Genomic DNA, 14406 nt, shown 5'->3' with positions numbered 1-14406 from the left:
GATGATTTATTTGATTTAAATCTCGATTAATATTCCTTTGGACGAGTGGAACGTGTGTCATAAAAAGACTTTGTAGTTACTTGTAGTGGAGTTATATATATATTAGACTTGTGGACGAGCAGTTGTTATACTTGAGTAGCTTTGTAAGTAGGTAATCTTCTTTCCCATTTGTCATGTAGTGACAGGAGAGGTAAAGAATAGTATGGGACTATTTTTATTTGTCTTGGAAATATTAACAAGTCTCTCACACAGAGCGAAGTATAGAGTCCCGCTAGCTAGCTATCTGTCTCGCTCTCTCTGTCTCTCTCTCAAGTTGCTAAGCCCTTCTCCCTACGACCTGTCTGTTCTATGGCTAGCCTCCATCTGACTTCTCTTTCCTAAATTCTGGTGAAACAGGAGACGTATCACGTGTGTTCCTTGTGATTGGAAAGTTCTAGAAGCCTGTGTGTGAGTATGTGTGTATGTGTGTGTATGGTCACTAGGCGCTGTCGTGTGCCTATAAAGCATTCCTTGAGTTAAGAGTGTGTAAGCATGTTTAGCATTGCTCGATTCTCGCAGACACAGTACCTGCTCATCATCCGACTTCCTGCTTCTATCTGTCTCTCTGTCTATCTATTTATCTATCTATCTATTATGATTTGTAATTATAATGTGGAGTCCTAACATATTGCTCGGTCACGCGAAAATGGCGTACCATCGACAGTTAATAGCCATAACATATTAATACATATTATATACACATTATAATGAACTTATAAGCTAATTAAGTGAAATACATAATATTGTAAAAGTAACATAATTGTATGAATATTGTATACATATAATATTCATAGTAAATAGCAATTATCCAGTAATATTACATTTTTAAACAAGTTGTATACATTTTGTGAGATGTGTATGTATAACAGACATACGCATATAATTGTGCAATGGTAATACTGCTAGGTTATACATTACATATTGAGTTATCACTTTAGTAATGTCTAATATTTCACCAAACTTGTATGATGATACTGGTAATACAGAATTGTGCTATAGTTGTGTGACTTATAATATTGTACTAACATTGTGGTAATACATAATTGTAACATTTTACGAATTGTTACAAAATATTGTGGTAATGCATAATTGTGTTGGCCTTATAATTGTAGTTACATTTTGTTAATGCAACTGTTACATAAGTGTCTTGGCCTTATAATTGTAGTTAAAGTTACATAAAAGTTACATCTTGTTAATGCAACTGTTAATTGGCAAAGTGTAACATAATGCAATCGTTTGTCGTTACATAATTGTTACATATCGTTTGTAGTTACATAATTGTAGTTAAAGTTACATAAAAGTTACATCTTGTTAATGCAACTGTTACATAAATGGTACATATTGTTTGTAGTTACATAATTGTAGCAAGTGTAACATAATGCAATCGTTTGTCGTTACATAATTGTTACATATCGTTTGTAGTTACATAATTGTAGTTAAGTTACATAAAAGTTACATCTTGTTAATGTGTATTATAATTACAAATCATAATAGATAGATAGATAAATAGATAGATAGACAGCCCTATGCGAGCCTGGGGAAAGGAAATGAGCTTGCAAGTTACACTGAGGAAAAGCTGACGACAGATTACGAAGTAGCCAGTAAGGAGATGATGCAGTTAGTTGTCAGCAGTCCAACCGTGAACAAAGACCTAGTGACCATACACACACATACACACATACTCACACACAGGCTGCTAGAACTTTCCACTCACAAGGAACACACGTGACACACCCCTACTACACCAGAATTTAGGAGAGGTCAGAAGGAGACAAGCCTTAGAACAGGCAGGTCAGAAAAAGAAAAGGCTTAGCAACTTGAGAGAGAGAGAGAGAGAGGGAGCCAGAGCGAGACAGAGAGATAGCTAGCGGGACTCTATACTCCGCTCTGTGTGAGAGACTTGTTAATATTTCCAAGACAAATAAAAATAGTCCCATACTATTCTTTACCTCTCCTGTCACTACATGACAAATGGGAAGCTACTCCAAGATATAAAAACCGCTCCTCTACAAGTCTAATATATATATATATATATATATAACTCAACCACAAAGGAACCACAAAGTCTTTTATGACATTTAGTCATTTTATGACATTTGGTAGCAGCGAACGTATACGAACCTCGTCTACGAATCTACATTGAATTCCTACAAAATATCAAGATTGAAAACAAAAAGGAATACCTCTCACAACCAACAACACAACCAGCTCCTGACAGTATTCTCTCCAACCAGCCCCCTCCGTCTCCCCGATCATCATGCTGACGCAGAGGTGAAGGGTTCACACGACGCCTTGCAAGTAGTTTAACAAAATATTGATACGATCTTGCAACTTCTACGACGAACCAGCGAATCTACGGACATCGTCTCTGAATTAAAAGCAAATTTCTACAAAAGCAGGCGAGACTCTACAAGATTAGCTTCAGTTCTACAGTGAATCCCTACAAAACAACTCTATAATCTTCACGTAACTTCAAGCAGCAACAAGAAGAATATAAAACAAAGCAAGTAAAGAAGAGGAGAGACCAACAAGCACACAAGCCCCCACCACTCTCTCCCGCCATTCGCTGACGCAGAGGTCAAGACACGCAGCAAAACACCAAGTCCATATTCACAACTCATCTTACTCACCCGTCTTCACTCAAGTTACTCATCGCTACTCATTCACTCACCACAGCTACCAGTGTGGGAAGCCGACGTCACCATGTGCTGAGATGACATCACAACGCGAGTCTGCCATGCCAAGCAACGTGTGACTGACACCAGGCACTTCTCACCCACTACTCATTACTCATTATTCACATAGCTCCTACTCATACTCATTTATTTTCACAGTTAAGTTGGAAATTCGACGTTCTATGCTGAGGTTTGCCTGGGACAGCCGTTAACCACCACAAACACCAGGCCATGGAATTTCCTGAGTAATATCGTCCATCAACACACCAATAGAATTATCAAGAGATCTTCAATCAAACCTGTATTTTTCTTCCGAGATCGACTTTTGTATCGACACACCTCTACGATCTGTATCAAGTGGGTAAAATTATACTTGCTCATTTCTTCTCAGTGCTAAAATTAGCTATATTCAACTTATTTACTCATCTATTTTGCTAGGACATAAATAAACAAGAGGCGTATTTCATAACACCATATCTTAATGACAGGAATATTTTCGCCACCCCCCACGTTAATACCAGATGACACACAATTAGCCACAACAACAGACTCACAATTAAGAGAGCCCCAAGGCAACACACCAGATAACACACAAATTGCCACAACATCAGACTCACAATTAAGAGAGCCTCGAGGCAGCCCACCCCTTGTACAAACCTCGCCACACACTAAAGATAAAGAAACAAATACGGGAGTTTCAGATGATGAGTGGGAAACCCCCTCTGACATAGAGAGTTTGGACTTTGCCGCTGCCTTGCACACGTATGCCAATACACTTAACAGGGTTCACCGGTCCGGTCGTACATATTCCACCATTCCCTCACACAACGATAAACACGTCCAAGTTGAATTAACAGGGCAATCAGTGAAAATGGATCAAGAAACAAATACCGCGGATCTAACAACCACACCTCACGTGTTTGTGTATCACGAGGATAAAACTGCCCCAAAATTCTCTGGCACAGACAAAGATCGCATTGATGTCAATTCATTAGTCAGTCAGTGCGAACAAATGTTCATCAAGCGCCACATATTAGATGAACAAGAGAAAATTGATATTTTTTCATCTTGCATAAGCCAGGAAAGATGTCCAGCAAGCAATTTATTGCACTCAGATAAGCTCCATCGTGCTAGGACATATGATGAATTTAAAACCGAATTTCTGAAGAAATTTTCTGGAGGTATGAACTTCTTGCCAGGTATAATTCCAGAATTACATAAAATTGTAGATCTTGTAAGGGAGCACACTACAAACCATGTGCTCAGTGAAATAACTGCTGATGTCTCCACAATCAAGAGAACTTTGTTAGCTACACTGGAGAATTCTAATTGGATAACAGATGATGGAAAGATGTCCCCAGACCTCGTCGTGGACATCATTGGTTATGTAGCTGCCTTGTGTAAATTACCTGATAGGACCCTTAAGATCGCCAAGATGATCGCATACAACCCAGGAATGTGCTTGCTAGACTTAATGAACGAGGTAGAGATGCAGTGTAGCAAAGCAGGTATGGTCGACACACATGCACATTCTGGTAGAATCAGGGTACCTGAGACAGTATTAGCTGTGAAAACATCTACACCGACCCCAAACAGAGAACAAAATCGATCGCGACCAGAAATGAGGCAAGACAAACAAACAAAAACGCCTAGACCTCGTTCCCAGACGCCTTCCTACAGGCAGTTTCATAAGTTTTCGCGCAGCCCGAGCAGGTCTCGCGCCATAAACAACACTTCTTATGGGAAATCACCTCGTAGGTCACAGTCAAGGGATAGGTCCATTCTATGTCATTATTGTGCAAAACCAGGACACACAAGGTATGAATGCTTTATCAAGGCAAAACAGGACAAACAAAAGACACAAGGATTTGGTCCTTACTGTAGGCATCATAGATATCAAGAGCACTGGACTAGTGATTGCAAAACAGTAGAAAAAATTGTGTCTATGTTCAAATCGGGGGAAGACCAGGTCATGACAAAAAACGAACAAACGTAAAGAAGAACAAGGCTAAACTTCACATAGGAGGCATGTTGGGAAATGAGTGTATCTTGATACCAGCTGTATGTGAGGATCAAAACGTTTCCTTATTTTTAGATACAGGCTCTCCAGTGAACTTAATAACACATGAAGAACTAAATAGAATTCTTAAAAATAAAAAAGAAAGTAACTTTTCTGGATGAAGCTGATTTAGATTTGTACACAGTAGATGGACAAGAGATTACAGTGAAGGGTATGATAAGATTAAATCTCAGTTTCACAGAAACTACAAGACCATTCTCTGCATTTTTCTATATCGTTGAAAACTTAGCAATTAAAGCTCATATGTTACTGGGCTTAAGATCCATGAGAGCTGAGAACATAACTATACTCCCACAAATGAATGGAATAGACTTTGATAATGAATTCATAGAGGAAATAACTTCAGAGCCCTCACCGAATGGTAGAAGAGAGCCAAAAAGAATTGGTAATATTAAAGGCTTAAACAAACATACACAAACAGATGAGTGTATAGATCCACTCCCACCACCAACCCCATCCTCCAGAATTAGTGACCCAGATAACAGTACTGATTTATCAATTTTTCCAGCCCATCTCACTAATGATTTAGTTATACCACCTAATTCATACATGAAGGTTACCATAAAGAGCAAATTACGGAATAGTACTGTTCTTGTCTTAGAAGAATTATGTAAAGTAAAGGGATTCTCAGTAGAAAACGCATTATGTCATATGAACGACGAAGGGCAAATTCAGATATTCATAATTAATCACATGAATGGGGAAGTTCAGTTGAAAAAGGGAACTTGCATAGTTAATATTGAAAAATGTCCCGCCCCTGTGAAGGAAATAGTTATAGCTGGAGTAACAAGTGAGATAAAATCTAAGGATAGAGAAAGAATAAAAGAGAATTTAATTCACTCAGGTGAATTTGATGAAGAAAATGATTTGTTAACCCTGCTGGAAACACACAGGGACACCGTAGCATTGCCCGGAGAACAATTAGGGTGTACTAACTTGATTAATCACATGATTAATGTGCACCCAGAAACACCACCAATTTTCGTACCAGCTTACCGCATACCACACTCCCAACGTACACTTGCAAATCAGTATGTCGATGAAATGTTAAAACTTGGAATTATTGAGCCTTCAGTCTTCCCGTGGAATGCCCCCTTATTCTTCGTGCCCAAACGAAATGGAGAAATGCGTGCGGTAGTAGATTACCGTAAACTAAATAATCACACAATACCAGACAGATTTCCCATGCCATTGCTAAGCGATGTTCTACAGAATATTGGTCCTGAGAATAATATACTCTCGACCATCGATCTCCTAAACGGCTACTATCAGATTCCGGTATCTAAGGAGTCACGTAAATACACTGCCTTTTCAACAAACAGAGGCCATTATCAATATACAAGAATGCCAATGGGACTGAGGACAGCCCCAGGCACATTCCAGCGTCTTATGAATTACGTATTGTCCGGAATTTTAGGACAAGGAATATTTGTTTATCTTGATATTATAATCGCAACGAAGAATATTAAGGATCATCTCAGGAAATTAGACTTACTCTTACAAAAGCTTAGTGATGCTGGATTAAAAATTAAACTTTCTAAATGCAAATTTTGCTTTAAGGAAATAAATTTCTTAGGCCACAAATTAAGTTCTGATGGTATTCACACCACTGATGACAAAATACAGGCAGTGAGAGATTTTCCTGAACCCACTACGACTGACGAAGTTAGACAATTTTTAGATCTAGCTGGGTACTATAGGTCATTCGTACCACAGTTCTCTCATATAGCCTTTCCTCTATTCCAACTACTCAAAAAAGATGCTGTATTCCAATGGGAAGAAGAACAAAAAAGGGCATTTAACAATCAACAAATTAAACTAACAAATGCACCTTGTTTAGCATATCCGGATTACACAAAATCATTTCCTATTTGTACAGACGCATCAGTTAAAGGATTAGGGGCTGTACTGATGCAGGAAGATAAAAGAGGAAAGAATCAACCAATTGCATTTGCCAGCAGACAAACAAGAGGTGTGGAGAAAAATTATTGCACTACAGACTTAGAGGCACTTGCAGTGGTTTTTGCATTACAAAAGTTTCGAGATTTGGTATATGGTTACGAAATCCACTTATTCACCGACCATAAACCACTGGTGGGTATGTTTAAAGAAAAACTCCTTTCTGGGAGGAGAGCAAGATGGAAGTGTACAGTTGAAAACTACAATGTACAAATTCATTATATACAAAATAAAATGAACATAGTAGCTGACGCATTATCTAGGAACCCGAACACAATTCAGGTCGCGGCGTTAGATCTCAAAGGAAATATCCCAAACCACGAGGATATCGCAAAGGCACAAAGACTTGACCCAATATGGTCTAAAGTAATATACAAGTTAGAAAGTGGAGATGACATACAATTACCCAAACTTCATGTCCCACTTGAACAATTCACAATGGTCAATAATGCATTATACAAAATTAACGCTAAACAACCAAAACGCCAAAGAAATACTAACCAGTTGGTAGCACCTAATGACATGATACCCCAAGTATTACGATTGATACACGACAGCCCACATGCAGGACATCCTGGAAAGGATAAGACATTCAACCAAGCCCAGCTATTATATTACTGGCCTTCATTACGAAAAGATATAAACAATCATATAGACAGATGCGAATCATGCGCGAAACACAAAGGATACCCAATCACACCTTCACCGATGGGTAATTACCCTGTACCACATCAACCATGGGACGTTGTCGCTGTTGATTTACTCAAGATGCCATTATCATACAATAATAACCTATACTTATTCGTTGCAACGGATCATTTTTCCCGTTATGTCATTTTAGCTCCAATTAAATATAAGACAGCAGAGACAGTAGCAAAGGCAATAACAGATAATGTAATATGTCGCTTTACTACCCCAAAGGTATTAATAAGTGATAATGGAGGAGAATTTAATTCTGAGATCTTACAAGAAATATGTAAACAATACAACATCAAAAAGGTTAACGTTTTGGCCTATCACCCAGCATCGAATGGGTTGGTAGAGAGACAAAATAAAAAGGTATTAGATGTGCTACGACACATTCTCAGTGAAAATTATGCAAGCTGGGATGATTGGATTCCCAGAGTAGAGGCCTCAATTAATGGGTCTATAAATAAATCCATCGGTGACACACCACATTTCATTATATATGGCACAGATAAAAAATTACCATATGAGCTCCTAGAATGTGACAGCATGCCTATATACAATTACGATGATTACTCTAAACTCCGTTTACGTGAATTCCAGGACATTCACAAAAGAGTCAAAAAACAATTAACGATGTCCAAGGAAGAAATGACGGAGGCATTTAACAAGAAGGCAAAAGATTCACCTATCAGCTTAGGAGACATTGTTTACGGTGTCATTCATACGAGAGACAATAAATTATCCCCAAAATTTGAGGGCCCATACAGAGTAATTAACATAAAAGCAAAGTTTTAATTAAGTCACTTTCAAGTGGCGAGGAGAAACAAGTTCATATTGACCATTTAAAACGAGTTTCAAGGGAATTATCACATAATTATTCAGCCTCGGATACAACCGAACAGGTGAACGTACCTCAAGAAACCAAGCAAGAACACAACAATGATTACAAAAAGAAATTAAGGTCATATACCAAACAATCGAACATAGGTGCAACTGTTCCAATAAAATCTACAGTACATCATTTACGAGAATTAAATATCGATTTAAACTCCTTCTATAAATGAAATAACAATCAACCGTAACGCACATCATCACTATCATCGACTACAGCATTATAGGAAATTAATATTTTTTTTTTTTTCGGTAGGTTACGATGAAGGGATTTATGCTATGGATTCTCCTCTACATAGCAAGAGGATATGCGCACTTAGACCCCAAACATATAGTACGACAAGGATGCCTCATAGCTCCAACGGCCACGACTACAATCGTTAAGGACGTCATGAGTACTGAAATAAGTCTAGATTACTTGTATGACTTACCTACTTATCTAGACAGACTTGCGACGCCGATGCGAACTCTGGACTTCATGATAGGAAATTATGTTTCACAAGCACATAACACCAAGGAAGTGAATGAAATGGTAAAGTTAGCAAAATGGAAACTAGAACAGGCGAAGTCAACTATGCTCGTCATGATCCAAGATCTCCCATCTTATGGAACGGAGGTACTGAGTGACAGGAACAACATCACCCGTACTCGCCAAAAGCGCGGTTTGTTCGACCTGGGCGGCGCAGTTCTTGGGAACATCTTTGGATTGGCTACAGAGGATGACCTTAAAGAAATAAACAACAAATTTAATAAGATAGCTCAGGTACTAACATACCAAGATAAATTCATCACAGGACAGAACTCAGCAATGAAGACAATTGTGAAAAATCTGAAACAAGCAGAAAACGTAGCTCTCGAGAGTGTAGATAAAATAAATGAACTAGAGGGAAACGTTACTCTTTTCCAGCACTTCATCATCACAGAACATATTGACACGATTCTACTACAATTAGAGAACACTAGAGATCGTTTCAGGGCACTTTTGCAAGGAATTTCGAATGCTGGTGATGGCAAGATCACAATTGACTTACTCCCAGTTCATGAGCTACGTCAGATAGTTAGTCAAGGCATACATAAACATAAATTGAAGCCGTTGTTCCGCAGTAGGGAATTTATGCAATACTACCTGTATTTAGAAGCAACACTAACACCAACATCAGTGGTAGTTCATGTACCATTCATCACTGAAGACCTGTTCACAGTATACCAAATACACCCCTTCCCCTATAGAAATAACAACACTTTGGTCATCATCAACATCAGCACAGACACCGAACTCATCATGGTCTCCAAGAGACGGGACACTGTCACTTTCGCAAGTGAGTCAACGATTGAATGAAAGTGCCGCACATCCTTACATGCTGTTTATCTTTGTCCTGCGTACATTTTCACGTTTCAGCCTACTGATACAGTCCCTTGTGAAATGGCTATCATCAGAAATGACAATATTCATCATCATTGCAACTTCACTTTTGCTCCAGATAAACTTGTACATCATCAACGCATTGGACACTCACAGTTTTTTTTATTTCCCTCATAACACATCAGTTTACATAGTCTGTCCAGATATACCACCATCTCATACATCAGCATCAGGATTATACATAGCACCAGACTACTGTGCGGTATTTACACCAGCCATGTCTACTTTATCCACCATCAATCACTACGCCATTCTCAATCATACACACAAACATTTCCACCCACTGCCTGATATGGACTTAAACATGAGCACAAGTATTAAGTTGACTTCACCCAAGTTTGAAACTATGCAGCTGATCAATGAAACAATGAAGCCCTGGGAAGATTTGAGTTTGAGTATGTTCAACCCATATTATGTGTATAGCCCAGCACCTACTGTCTTTATAATCGTCTGCATTGTAGTTGCAGTACTGCTGTTCGCAATGCACAGAATGCATGCAAGAATTGCTAATTTGGAGTCATTATTTAGTGGGGGGAGAGTTAACATCAAAGTTAACCACCCTGAATGAAGTGTATATATTTTGTATATAGTTTTAATTATATATATATATATATATATATATATATATATATATATATATATATAAAAATACAAAGAAGAATGACCCATATATGGCAGACCAGTACCATTATCTTTAAATGAAATATTAATAACTCTTACCATAATCTTAATTTTAAACTATTTTTTATTCTTGCATGTATGCATTTCACTATAATAACCCAAGTACATACTGTATTACAGTTAAATAATTTACTTTAATGCATTTATTCAAATATGTATACAACTTGTTTAAAATGTAATATTACTGAATAATCACTATTTACTATATGTATACAATATTCATACAATTATGTTACTTTTACAATATTATGTATTTCACTTAATTAGCTTATAAGTTCATTATAATGTATATATAATATGTATTAATATGTTAGGACTATTAACTGTCGATGGTACGCCATTTTCACGTGACCGAGCAATGTATTATAATTACAAATCATAATTAATAGATAGATAAATAGATAGATAGACAGCCCTATGCGAGCCTGGGAAAAGGAAATGAGCTTGCAAGGTACACTGAGGAAAAGCTGACGACAGATTACGAAGTAGCCAGTAAGGAGATGATGCAGTTAGTTGTCAGCAGTCCAACCGTGAACAAAGACCTAGTGACCATACACACACATACACACATACTCACACACAGGCTGCTAGAACTTTCCACTCACAAGGAACACACGTGACACACCCCTACTACACCAGAATTTAGGAAAGAGAGGTCAGAAGGAGACAAGCCTTAGAACAGGCAGGTCAGAAAAAGAAAAGGCTTAGCAACTTGAGAGAGAGAGAGAGAGAGAGAGAGAGAGAGAGAGAGAGAGGGAGCCAGAGCGAGACAGAGAGATAGCTAGCGGGACTCTATACTCTGCTCTGTGTGAGAGACTTGTTAATATTTCCAAGACAAATAAAAATAGTCCCATACTATTCTTTACCTCTCCTGTCACTACATGGCAAATGGGAAGCTACTCCAAGATATAAAAACCGCTCGTCTACAAGTCTAATATATATATATATATATATATATATATATATATATATATATATTTATAACTCAACCACAAAGGAACCACAAAGTCTTTTATGACATTTAGTCATTTTATGACAAATGCAACTGTTACATAAATGGTACATATTGTTTGTAGTTACATAATTGTAGTTAAAGTTACATAAAAGTTACATCTTGTTAATGCAACTGTTACATAAATGGTACATATTGTTTGTAGTTACATAATTGTAGCAAGTGTAACATAATGCAATCGTTTGTCGTTACATAATTGTTACATATCGTTTGTAGTTACATAATTGTAATAATTGCAGTCCTAACATATGAATCCGGTCATGCTGCGGCCGATGAGAGTGATGATGTGACATGCCACTGGCTCGTGGAGACAACAATTTGCTTTTTTGTTTGTAGTTTATGTGGTATTTTGGCATATGTAGTAACACTTACACTTATTTTCATTTGTTTGTTATGTGATCTTACTCTATTTCTCTCTTTTTTCTTTCTTACTTTTTCTTTCTTTCTTTCTTTTTTGTATGTATTGATTTTCTATAGTTTGTTTTTCTTCGTTTGTCTACGTTTTTTCGGTGTTGCTCGAGGTTGCATAATTGCTGGCTAATTTCCTTGGGATACTTTTTTAAATTGCACAGGTATTACTGAAAATGATATTATATAGTCCCATATTTTGTTATTTTATATGAAAAATATATACACTATATACAGTATTAACTATATACACTGACTTGTTGTTCACTTGTACCTATCGTGGGTAATATGTGTGTCAGCACTGTGTGGAAATCATTGTCTTCACGATTGTGATGAAGATGTTCATTCTTGCTAACGTCATTTGTGTTGGCCATTTCTTTTTTTTTTCTGGTTTTCCTTGTAACTTAATTTATATGTTTCCACTAGGTAGCTTTAATTAATAAATGTTTAACACAGTTCTTTTAATCGCTCACTGAGTAACTGTGACGGTATATTTTCTTTATCACTTGTAGATGTAATAATGAAACACGTATTTTATGTAGGTATAAATGGTAACACTCGTTGGTAGTAAATAAATGTTATAATAAATGAATGAATATATACAGTGTAGAATATTTATTGTTGGTGATTATTTAGTGTTTGAGTTATGCAGACAACTGAAGTATGTGTATTTAAGCTGTAACTATACAGCACGTTTTATATGTTTGTGCAGAAGCTTATTGTCTATCACTGTGTATTGTATAAATGAAGTAACTATGTAACTCACTAATTTCTACCGTGGTGGGAATGGTGTGAGTGGTGGTGCAGGTGGTGTGTTGACTGACGTGGCGTCTTTTCAGCAAGCACGCATGATGACGTCGACTTCCCACACTGGTAGCTGTGGTGAGTGAATGAGTAGCGATGAGTAACTTGAGTGAAGACGAGTGAGTAAGATGAGTTGTGAGTCGTGTCTCACTCTTCGTTTGTTTGTTTTGTTTTTCTTTGTCGATGTTTTCTCGGTCCTTTTCTCTTGTGATTTACTCGTTGTAGGATGAAGACTGCCGCTACTTGTAGGTGCGTGTAGAAGATTATACAGACGACTCGTAGAGTTGTTACTTGTAGTTGATTGTAGATGGTTGTAGTTCACTGGTTCGTCGTAGAAGTTGCAAGATTGTTTGTATCAATATATTGTTAAACTACTTGCAAGGCGTCCTGTGACCTCTTCACCTCTACATCAGCGTGATGATCGGGGAGACGGAGGGGGGGTTAGAGAGAACTGTCAGGAGCTGGTTGTGTTGTTGGTTGTGAGAGGTTTTTTTTTTTTTTTTCAATCTTGATATTTTGTAGGAATTCAATGTTGATTAGTAGACGAGGTTCATATACGTTCGCTGCTACCAAATGTCATAAAAGACTTTGTAGTTACTTGTAGTGGAGTTATATATATATTAGACTTGTGGAAGAGCGGTTGTTATACTTGAGTGGCTTTGTAAGTAGATAATTTTCTTTCCCATTTGTCATGTAGTGACAAGAGAGGTAGAGAATAGTATGGGACTATTTTTATTTGTCTTGGAAATATTAACAAGTCTCTCACACAGAGCGAAGTATAAAGTAGAGTCCCGCTAGCTATCTCTCTGTCTCGCTCTCTCTGTCTCTCTCTCAAGTTGCTAAGCCCTTCTCCCTACGACCTGCCTGTTCTATGGCTAGCCTCCATCTGACTTCTCTTTCCTAAATTCTGGTGAAACAGGAGACGTATCACGTGTGTTCCTTGTGATTGGAAAGTTCTAGAAGCCTGTGTGTGAGCATGTGTGTATGTGTGTGTATGGTCACTAGGCGCTGTCGTGTGCCTATAAAGCATTCCTTGAGTTAAGAGTGTATAAGCATGTTTAGCATTGCTCGATTTTCGCAGACACAGTACCTTCTCATCATCCGACTTCCTGCTTCTATCTGTCCCTCTGTCTATCTATTTATCTATCTATCTATTATGATTTGTAATTATAATATGGAGTCCTAACACGTGCAAGAACAGTATGAAGGAAGTAGTATTAAGATGGCAGAGCACAGAAGCAAAACTGTTATTTTGAAAATTGTTATATTTGCAGCGAATCCATGCACTTTTCTGGAAAACATGACAAGTTATTTATTTTTTTTTTTTTACAAATTTTTTCAAAAGTAGCTGCCATATTCCTAAAAATGATTAAAAAGGCTCCAAACTGAACATATTTTTTCCCATTAAATTTTTAAAGCTACCTGCTGATATATGCACTTTTTTTTTTTCTGAATGCTCATGAAAAGGTAACAGGTAAAATGACCAAAAAAAGTTGCCAGATGAAGCTATCTATCTATAGCCCGATGCCCTAATCCCGCAAAGCGTGGCCGTAGACAAAACGCCTCCAAGTCACTCTGTCACCCACAATTTGACTACCCTCCCCCCAACTCACCCCCCCTCCCTCATATACCTCTCAACTTCATCCCTCCACCTCATCCTCGGTCTACCCCTCCCTCTCCCTCCCTCCACCTCACCTACATACACCCTCTTAGTCAGTCTTTCATTCTCCATTCTCTCCACATG

The sequence above is a fragment of the Coenobita brevimanus genome, chromosome 93, assembly GCF_032717465.1.
Source record: "Coenobita brevimanus isolate Jiangsu-jjx chromosome 93, ASM3271746v2, whole genome shotgun sequence".
NCBI lineage: Eukaryota > Metazoa > Arthropoda > Malacostraca > Decapoda > Coenobitidae > Coenobita > Coenobita brevimanus.
The sequence above is the reverse complement of the archived record's forward strand: the minus strand, read 5'-3'. Positions refer to the sequence as shown.